Source organism: Vombatus ursinus, unplaced genomic scaffold, assembly GCF_900497805.2.
Source record: "Vombatus ursinus unplaced genomic scaffold, bare-nosed wombat genome assembly UNPS02014830.1, whole genome shotgun sequence".
Classification (NCBI taxonomy): domain Eukaryota; kingdom Metazoa; phylum Chordata; class Mammalia; order Diprotodontia; family Vombatidae; genus Vombatus; species Vombatus ursinus.
Window position 1 is genome coordinate 18,148,129 of NW_020954608.1, and position 10,820 is coordinate 18,158,948.

Consider the following 10,820-nt stretch of genomic DNA (forward strand, 5'->3'; position numbering starts at 1 on the left):
TCAAGACATCATTCTGTGATGTTATTGGTCCCCTTCAAAAATGAAGGTCAAACAACAGCATCTGCTATGTCTGGAATTCTCTCACTCCTCACCTCCATTTTTTAGAATCTCTAGCTTCTTTCAAAATTCAGCTCAATGGCCACTTTTTTTCCATTAAGACTTTCCTGATTCCCCCAGCTGCTAGTGTTGGCCCTCTTCCTTGGCGACTTTATTGAATGTGTGTGTGTATGTATGTATGTATGGATATACACACACACACACACACATATATAAATGTATGTGTATGTATGTACATATGTTGTCTTCCATGACAGCATGTAAGCTCCATGAAGGCAGAAGCCATTTCACTTTTGTCTTAATAAATTCAGTGGCTATCACAGTGCCTGTTAATCAACAAGCATTTAGTATTAAACATTCTGTGCTGGGCATTATACTAAGTTCTAGGGATACAAATATGAAAAAGGATACTCCCTGCCCTCAAGGAGCTCACAATCTAATGGAAAAAAAAGACACAAAAGGAAGTGAAAAAGGTGGGGAGTCATACCAAGGGATAGTACCTGCACTCATCTTGTTCCATGGAGTTGAATCCAAGAAGAACTGCAGATACAAACTGGAGTGAACTGAAATTTCAATTCTTGCTCTCTATAAAGGAAAGCTTTGGGAAGAGTTTTGAAAAGTAGTATACCCTCTTGACCTCCAATCAAGGGGGAGAGGAGGCTGAGAGAGGAAGAATGATGTTGAGTATCCAAGGTTGAGTTATCCACACAGTGATGAGATTAGGTATAATCATCTTATCTTGGGAAAGGCACTTTGTTCTGTGGAGTTGAAACTAAGCAGAACTACACATGGAATTTATAGATCTGGAAATCAGTTACAGATGATAGAAATAATAACTGCATCCATGGGAGCTGTTGAGATCACAAATTGAGGTAGTAGAAATGGAGAAAAGTCTAAGGACAAAAATCTTAGGGGCACACAGAAAGGACAACAAATGTTTGTTGATTGCTTGTTTCCAGCTTTGGTCTTTGGCTCTACTATATTTTCCTTAGTCTACATGAAGTCTTTCCAACTTTAATGTTTTCCTTTCATGTGCTTCCAATGTCTCTTTCACCAAATGATTGAATGAGAACTAGCTAACTTAATTCCCATGATTTGCCATTTTAATTTTTGACTAGCTATCCCCCTAGATCCCTTGACTGAGCTGTTTCACCCTGCTCCTGACTTTTCAACCTTCCAATTAGCTAATTCTCACCCTTGTGAAAACTATCAATTTATTTGTCTCCCTCTGCTCTTGGGTTTTTGGACATTGTTGGGAAAAGTCACAAATCTGAGCTAATTTCATCCAATATAATTTATGGCATGTGATGTTAATTGGGCCTTCTCTGCTAGTCAATAAACTTTCTCTTCTACTCTTCATGATTCTATTTCATTTTCCTCAGGGACTATTTTCTTCTCTTTTTAAGCTATACTCTCAACCTATTAACCTCAATTCTATTAGCCTAACCCCCTCATTTTACAGATAAGGAAACTGAGGGACAGAGAGGTAAATTGACTCACCCAGACTCACATAAGTAGTGAAAGTAACAGTCAGAATTTTAATCCAAATCACCATGCTCTTTTCATTGTACCACTCAGCTTCACTTATAGTAAATGTCTTTGTGGACTACTTAATGAAAATACTGAGGCCATTTTTAGAGCCCTCTGGCTCTAATTCGCCCCTCTCTCAAACTTTCTTCTTGCCTTTCACAAATAAAGGGATATTCCTCCCCTTCAATAAAGTAAATTTCTGCTTTTCCCTTGATCACAGGTTCTTCCATCTTTTCCAAGACCTGTTCAAATAATCATCCTCTCTCTTACTCATCTCCATATCTCCCCTTGAGCATATGGAGAGCACTTGCTAACAAATATATTCAAGCCTACCTGATGCTAAAAAGGTCTTCTCTTCATTCTTTAACACATTCAGCTGTGATTCCATTTCTTCCTGACCACTAAAAATATTCTTTAAAATATTGTCTATTCTTGCGCCTCTCCCCTCAACCCATCACAATCTGGTTGTCTCTAGCACTTTACTGAAACTAAATTCTTAAAGGTTGTAATTGCTATCTAATCCTCAAATTCATGATGTTTTTCAGTGACTGTACTTGACCTCTCTGCAGTGCCTAACATAACTGAACATCTCCCTAGACTTCAGAGTCATCCAACTTTCATAGTTGCCATTCATACCTCTCTGGCCACTTCTCCTTCCCCTCTCAATTCTGTTGTGATAGAGAAAAAAGAGCACTTGATTCAGAATAAAGGTCCAGCTCCTGACCTAGTTGCTTGCTACTTGGGACCTTGAACTACTCTTCTAACCTCTCTAGGCTGCAGTTTCTTTATCTGTAAAATGAGTGCATTATACAAGATGAACTCTAAGCTTCCTTCCAGCTCTAAATCCAAGTTCCTTAAGGTAGCCATTCCTATTCTCCAAAGAAATGGCTAACTTTTCAACACACTCTCTCTTGTCAATGTAACTCAACTTCAATTATCCTCTCTTCATAGATTACTACTAAAGTAATATTTCTAATCCTAAACTCTTTCCTGAAATCCACACCTCCACTCTGAACTGGATATCCTAATGGCATATCAACTCAGGATGGCCAAAATCATCATTAATCTTCATATCTTGCTCTTAAGCTTGTTCCTACTTCTGATGTCCCTGTTTCTGCCATTCAGCATATCGAAACCAAAGTCTTGTTCTTATCTTTGAATTTTCCCTATCCTTCATCTCTCCTAGTAAATCAGTTGCTAAGTGCTGTTGATTATACCTACAAAAGAACATACCTATATGTTGCTCTCTTTCTTATGCTGCCACTATATTCCTGGATTATTGCAAAAAGCTCCAGGACTCTTTTACCTCCATTATTTCTGTGTCTCCGTCTCTCTGTGCCTCGGTCTCTTTGTCTCTGTCTCTGTCTATCTCTCTCTGCCTGTCTCTCTCTGTTTTTTTTAAATCCTTCACTTTACCCATTTTGTTGATCAAATACAGTTCACATTATTTTCTTGCTACTACAGATTTTCAATAATCTGAATCCACTCTTTCCCCTTTTCCCTTTTTTGGATATAACTGTTGGCAAAGCAGGGAGAATACTGAACCTGGAGTCAGGTAGACCTGAGTTCAAATTCAGCCTGATACAATTACTAGCTGTGGTGACCCTGGGTAAGTCACAACCTCTGTTTGCCCAGTTTCCTCAGCTATGAAAAGGGAACTATCTTACAGAGTTGTTGTGAGAATCAAATGAGATTTGTAAAAAGTACTCAGCACTGTGTAAATGTACCTTCCTTCTCTTTATTCCCTTCCCTTTCATCCTTACCACTCCTTGCTATATACTCTATTCTCCAGCCTAATTGGACTAATTGCTATCCCCTGAACTCAATCCATTCTCTCTTACCTCTAACTTTGTTCATACTGTATGTTAAACTTGAAATGTCCTACTTCCCTATATAATTTCTGTAAAATCACCTGGACAATTTCTACCCATCTCTTTAAAGATGTAAATTACATTCTGCTTCTTCTATATAGGTTTCTGTGATTTCCATTGATAATTGCTTTTTCCACTTTAAGGTTCATACCAAACATATTTGAACCTTTCATATAATGTAATATTTTACATGATAGCGATATGATTATGTGTTATAGCCTCTTCCTTCCTAAACTAAACCCCATAAAATCAGGGTCTGTATCTAATTAAAATTCCATATATCTCAAAATATGAGACAGTGTGGCTTAATGGATAGAGAGTCTACCAAGGAGACTTGGACTTAAGTCCTACCTCTAATATATATTGGCATATTGGCTATGAGACCCTGGAAAATTCACTTAGTCATTTTAGTCAACTTTAAGATTGTAAGATGCCAAGAAGATGCTAAACTAGGTTTGGAGAAGTTTTGGGATTCCTGAAATTCCGTAGACTAATGGAACCACAGGCCCAGTCTCTATTCCCGTCTCACACAATAAGTGCTTAATAAGTTGAAAAATATTTCTTGAGTTAGAATGAAGTGAGGAGGAGAAAAAAGAGGAAGAAGAGGCACTGCCTTTATTTTATAAGATCTCTTTTCTTTGTCCCATAATCTCTTCTGAAGGGGTTATGTAACATCTTAAGGGAGTTGTTCTCTTTCATTATTTTCCTCATCCTGATTTCTTTTATAGTTCCCTTAGCCTGAGCTTTATTAACTTTAGTGGAAGAGAAACTATCAAGGGGCTACTTTATAGAGCAATGCAAAGTAATATCAAATTTTATTTGGAGGAACAAAAGGTCTAGGATATCAAGGGAAATAATGGGGGAAAAAGAACAAAGAGACGGGATTAGCATTTCCAGATCTCAAATTATAAACTAGTAATAATCAAAACTATTTGATACTAGTAAACTATCAAAATTTGATATTGATTAAATATAGCTTACATTTCTATAGCACTTAAAGGTTTGCAAAGCACTGTACACATGTTATTTCATTTTATATGAGTAGATCAATGTTACAGACTAGATAAACAAGGATCAGCTACACTTGAACTTATTAAATCAAAACAAGAACATAAACTCCTTAGGAAGAACTCCATATCTGATGAGAACTGTTGGGAAAACTAGAAAGCAATTTGACAGCAATAATACTTAGAGCAATAGATTGCACCAAATACCACAATAAGCTCAAAATGGACAAGTGACCTAAACTGGAAAGGTTATGGCACTAAAATATATATATATATATATAATATATATATATAATATGTAATATATATATATATATTATATATATTTAAAAGGAGCTCAATAACCATTCATGGATAATGCTTGGATAAAAATTCTTAATCAAACAAGATATGGAGAATATTTCAAAAAATAAAATAGATTGTTTCAATTGCATGAAATAAAAAGGTTTTGCATGGACAAAATTACTCTAACTGGGAAAAGAAGAAGTTATACACTGAGAAATCAATATTTGCATTAAATATCTCTGATATGGGTATGATATCCTGGATAATTAGTAAATGAACACAAATAGAAATGATCAAAAGTCATTCCCTTGTAGGTAACTGACTAAAGGCAGTTATTCAAAGAATCACAAACTATTAAAAAAAATATGAAAAATTATTCCAAATTCCCAATAATAAGATGATTAAAATCAAAACAATTTGGAATTTTCACTTCACACCTTTTTTGCTTTTTTTTTTTTTTTTTTTTTGGTCTTAAATTAATTTATTTATTTTTAGTTTTCAACATTCACTTCCATAAGATTTTGAGTTCAAAATTTTCTCCCCATCTCATCCCTCCCCCACCCCAAGATGGCATGCATTCTGAATATCCCTAATCTGCCCTACCTTCTATCTCTCCCCCCCTTCTCTTATCCCTTTCCCCTCCAATTTTCCTGTGGGTCGGGATAGATTTCTATATCACATTTCCTGTATATCTTATTTCTCAGTTGCATTTCAAAACAATTTTTAAAAACTTTTGTTTTTAAAATTTGGAGTTCCATATTTTCTCCCTTCCTCCCTCCCCACCCACTCTCATTGAGAAGGCAAGAAACTTGGTACAGGTTATACATGTATAGTCATGTAAAACACTTCCATAGTAGTCATGTTGTGAAAAACTAAGTATATTTCCCTTCATTCTATCCTGCCCCCCATTTATTCTATTCTCTCTTTTAACTCTGTCCCTTCTTAGAAGTGTTTGCTTCTGATTACCCCCTCCCCCAATCTACCTTCCCCTCTATCATTCTCCTGCTCTCTTGTCCCCTTACCCTCCTATTTTCATAGAGTAAAATAGATTTCCATACCCAATTGAGTGTGTATGTTATTCTCTCCTTAAGCCAAATCCAATGAGAATAAGATTCACTCATTCCCATTTCCCCTCCACTGTAAAAGACTTTTCTTGTCTGTTTTATGTGAGATAAGTTACCCCATTCTACCTCTCCCTTTCTCCTTCTTCCAGTGTAATCCTCTCTCACCCCTTAATTTTATTCTCCAGATATCACCCCTTCATCTTTAACTCACCCTGTGCCCTCTGTTTATCTATCTACATACATACATATAATTTTTCCCCTCCAACTACTCTAATACTGACAAAAGACTCATGAGTTACAAATATTATCTTTCCATGCAGAATGTAAACAGTTCAACCTTAATAAGTCTCTTATGATTTCTCTTTCCTGTTTACCCCTTCATGTTTCTCTTAAGTCTTGTATCTGAAAGTCGAATTTTCTATTCAGCTCTGGTCTTTTCAGCAAGAATGCTTGAAAGTCCTCTATTTCACTGAATGACCATTTTTTTCCCTGAAGGATTATGCTCAGTTTTGCTGGGTAAGTGATTCTTCATTGTAATCCTATCTCCTTTGCCCTCCAGAATATTATATTCCAAGCCCTGCAGTCCCTTAATGTGGAAGCAGCTAAATCCTGTGTTATCCTGATTGTGTTTCCACAATATTTGAATAGTTTCTTTCTGGCTGCTTGTAATGTTTTCTCCTTGACCTAGGAACTCTGGAATTTGGCTACAGTATTCCTAGGAGTTTTCCTTTGGGGATCTCTTTCAGGCGGTGATCGGTGGAGTCTTTCAATTTCTACTTTGCCCTCTGGTTCTAAAATATCAGGGCAGTTTTCCTGTATCATTTCTTGAAAGATGATGTCTAGGCTCTTTTTTTGATCATGGCTTTCAGATAGTCCAATAATTTCTAAATTCTCTCTCCTGGATCTATTTTCCAGATCAGTTGTTTTTTCAGTGAGATATTTCACATTGTTTTCTAATTTTTATTCTTTTGGATTTGTTCTACAGTGTCTTGATATCTCATAAAGTCACTAGCTTCCAATTGCTCCATTCTAATTTTTAAAGAAATATTCTCTTCAGTAAGCTTTTGGACTTCCTTTTCCATATGGCCAATTTTCTTTTTTAGGGCATTCTTCTCCTCATTGCCTTTTGGACCTCTTTTGCCATTTGGGTTAGGCTATTTTTTAAAGTATTATTTTCTTCAGTATTTTTTTGGGTCTCTTTTAGCAAGCTGTTGACTTGTTTTTCATGATTTTCTTGCATCACTCTCAGTTTTTCCTCTACTTTTCTTACTTGCTTCTCAAAATCTTTTTTGAGCTCTTCCATGGCCTAGGACTGATTCATAGTTTTTTTGGAGGCTTTGAAAGTAGGAGCTTTGACTTTGTTGTCTTCTTCTGGTTGTATGTTTTGATCTTCTTTGTCACCAAAGAAAGATTCTATGATCTGACTTTTTTTTTGCACAGTTTGCTCATGATCCTAGCCAATTTCTTTAGTTTTAAACTCTTTGTCAAGGTAGGGGTCTGCTTCCATTGTGGAGAATGCACTGTCCCAATCTTCGGGAGTTTTGTGTAGCTGTTTTCAGAGATACTTATAGGGACCTGAAAATTTTCAGTTTTTCCATAGTGTTATGATCAAGGGTTACTCCTTTCTTGGTCTGTGCTCTGGTCTATGAGTGACCATAAGCACTCTTTACTTCCTTGGAACTGTGAGGATGATTCTCTCTCTATAGCCGCTACAAGCTCTACCACCCCAGCGCTCCTCCTTGCCCCAGGACCACAACTCAGAACTGTGACCCAGATCCAAGCACAGGCAAAGCAAGAGAATCCTGCACCAGCAAAGAGATCCCTGCAATCCCCCTCTGATCAGCCACTTGATTCCCCCTCAGTCTGTGGGCCAGAAGCTCAGGAGGCAGCCACCCTCAGGGCCATGCTTGGGGACTGGGGCTGGGACCCCGTGCTTCTCTCTCAACACAGACACAGACTTTTCCTACTGACCTTCTAAGTTGTCTTTGGTGTTCATGGGTTGAGAAGTCTGGAATCTGCCACAGCTGCCCATGATTCAGTCCTCTGAGGCCTGCTCCAGGTTCACTGGGGCCTGCGCGTCCTATGAACTGTGCTACTCTCCCCACCCAGCATGAAAGAACTTTCTGATCAACCATTCGGGTTGTCTTGGGCTGGAAATTTGTTTCACTCTGCCTTTTTGTGGGTTCTGCTGCTTTAGAATTTGTTTAGAGCCATTTTTACAGGTATTTGGAGGGATTTGGGGGAGAGCTCAAGCAAGTCACTGCTTTTACTCTGCCACCTTGGCTCCGCCCTCCCCTGTTAACTTTCAAAGATAGAAATAGTCAATGTCAGAGGACATAGAGGATGAAGGAGTTGTGAATTAGAGTTGTATTTTATTTTAATCATTCTGGAAATCAATTTGGACTTGTACTTATGACAAGGCCAAAATGACCATGACCCAAAATTCCCTTTTATCTAAAAATGTCAATACTGTATATGTAAACCAAGGATTTCAAACAAGGATTGGAAAGTCATATATATTCATAATAGCACCTTTTTTGGTATTAAAGTATTAGAACCGAAGTACATGCCCATTAAATAATGAGTGTATAAACAGATTTTGGATGAACATAATGAAATATTACTGCAATGTTAACTGATGAATATAAATAATTCAGAGAATCATGGGAAGCCATATACAAATTGGAGCAGATTGAAAGAAATGACCAGAAAAACATTATGTTTGGCTACAAAAATGTGAATTTAAGATAAAATAAGATGAAATAGAATGCTGGATACTTAGGATGATTAAGGTTGGTCCCAGATAAAAATTAATAAAATATATTTCCTTCCCTTTTTTACAAAGGCTGGATCCCACAGTTTGGTTTTGGGTTATTTTGAAAGTAGAATCAATAGTACATGATTAATGTATAGTTGATTTTGTTATATGTGTATGTATTGTTAAACTCTCTCCCCAGCCCCACTCCTACCTGCACTTTAAAAAATTCATCATTTCAGGGGATAGCTTTCTTTAAAAGGTAGGGAGGAGGGCTATATATGGAAATGAGTGTGGTATAGAATAAGGAGTCAATAAAATAATTTGAAAATATCAGAGAGTATTTTGTAGATAAATACTTGAATAATCTCCTTAGCTAAAGTTGTTTCCCATTTAGGGAATTTTTTTTTTGGTGGGGGGCAATCTTATCGTTCATTAAAAGCAGCTACATTTCAGGATCCTTTTCTTTGGGTAAATCTATTATTTCAAGATTAATTTCTCAGCTTAGCTCATTGTCATCTTGGACATTGAAAGGAAACAGAAAGGAAATGCCTTTTAATAGAAAAAAAATCATGTCAGGCATAGGTTCAGTGTTTTCAGAGAGTATGAATTGGGGTAAGGCATAGAGACTGAAACTAGAGTACCCAGGGAGAGCTTATAGATTCCCCTTAGGTCTGTCCAGTTTTCCAAGAAACAATTTTAATCTGTAGTCAAGTATTTTACTTCCATAAGTAAAAGTATTTGGAATGGACTTCCAGTAAAACTTTTTGGAAATCTTAAGCACTGCTCAGGTAACTTAAATTTATGTATGCTGATAAGGAATTTGAAAACTATAAACATTTGACATCTTTAAACACTATCTCCTCCCAGAAATTCTCTTCTATGAGTTTTCTTCTAGTTCATACTCTCCCTATCTAATCACTCCTTATCAGTATCCTTTGTTGGTTCATCACTGACATTGTGACACCTAGCTAGAGGGATTCTCCAACATTCTGAATTGTGTCCTCTCTTTTCCCACTATACTCTCTCATTAACCTCATAAGCTTCTGTGGGTTTAACTTTTTCTTTGGGCAGATGGCACATGGATCTACATATTCAGTCCATTTCTTCCTTGAACTCTAAGGCCACAGCAGCAGTTGTCTATTACATTTCAAACAGAAGCATCTCAAACTCAGCATGTCCAAAAAATATAGCTCATTTTCTTTCTCACTTCTCTTCCAAATTTCCCTAATTTTTTTGAAGACATCACCATTCTTCTAGTCTTCCAGGTTTGTAACCACTTTCCTTCATCCCATATATTCAATTAGACATTGTTGCTTTGACTTTAATAATATTTACTGCATCCAACCATTTCTTTCAACCTAAATATCTACCAATGTTGGTCAGGTCCTTATCATATCTTACCTAGATCTGTGACATCCTCCTACATGTTTTACCTGACTCATCTCTCACCACTGTAGCCTATCCTCAATCTAGCTGCTAAAATGATTTTTCCTAATATAGATATAACCATGTAATTTCTTAGTCAACAAAGTCAACTGGCTTCTTACTACTTTTAGAAAAAAAACTCTTCTATTTAGCTTTTAAAGCCTTTCACAAAGTTACCTAATTGAACTCTATTACGCCTCATACATTATGAGATTGAACCAAGCTGGACCTCTTTTTGTTCCTTACATATACTATTTTATATATTTTCTTGGTTCCTTTGAACTGGCTGAACTTTGTGCTTATAAATTTATTTATTTATTCTCTCCTTACATCTTCCATATAGAATTTTCTTCTTCCCTCAAGAAGCAGCTCAAGTACCACTTTCTACATGAATCCTTTGTTGATCCCCTAAATACTAGTGTCCCCTCTAAAACTACATTGTATTTTAAAACTTAATATTTATTTATTTTTTCACTTTATGTAGCATACATTTTCATTTACTTGTTTTCTTCCTTTTCAGAGCAAAATATTTTGTGAGTAAAAATTGTTTCATTTATTGTTTTTTGTGTCTCCAGCACTTAGCATGGTGCCTGCATATAGTAGGCACTTAATAAATGTTTGTTGATTGATTCATTTATCGACTCGGTTTGATTCTAATAACTTGCTGACAATTATTAGGTTGGTAATTACTAAAGGTATGGTTTTAAGGAATATGTATAAGAAACTGAGAAAACATGGATTATTGAATACTAAGAGCATGGTTGTACAGCTAGAAGAGACCTTAAAAGTTGTTTAGCCCAACCACTTAATTTTAGAGATTACA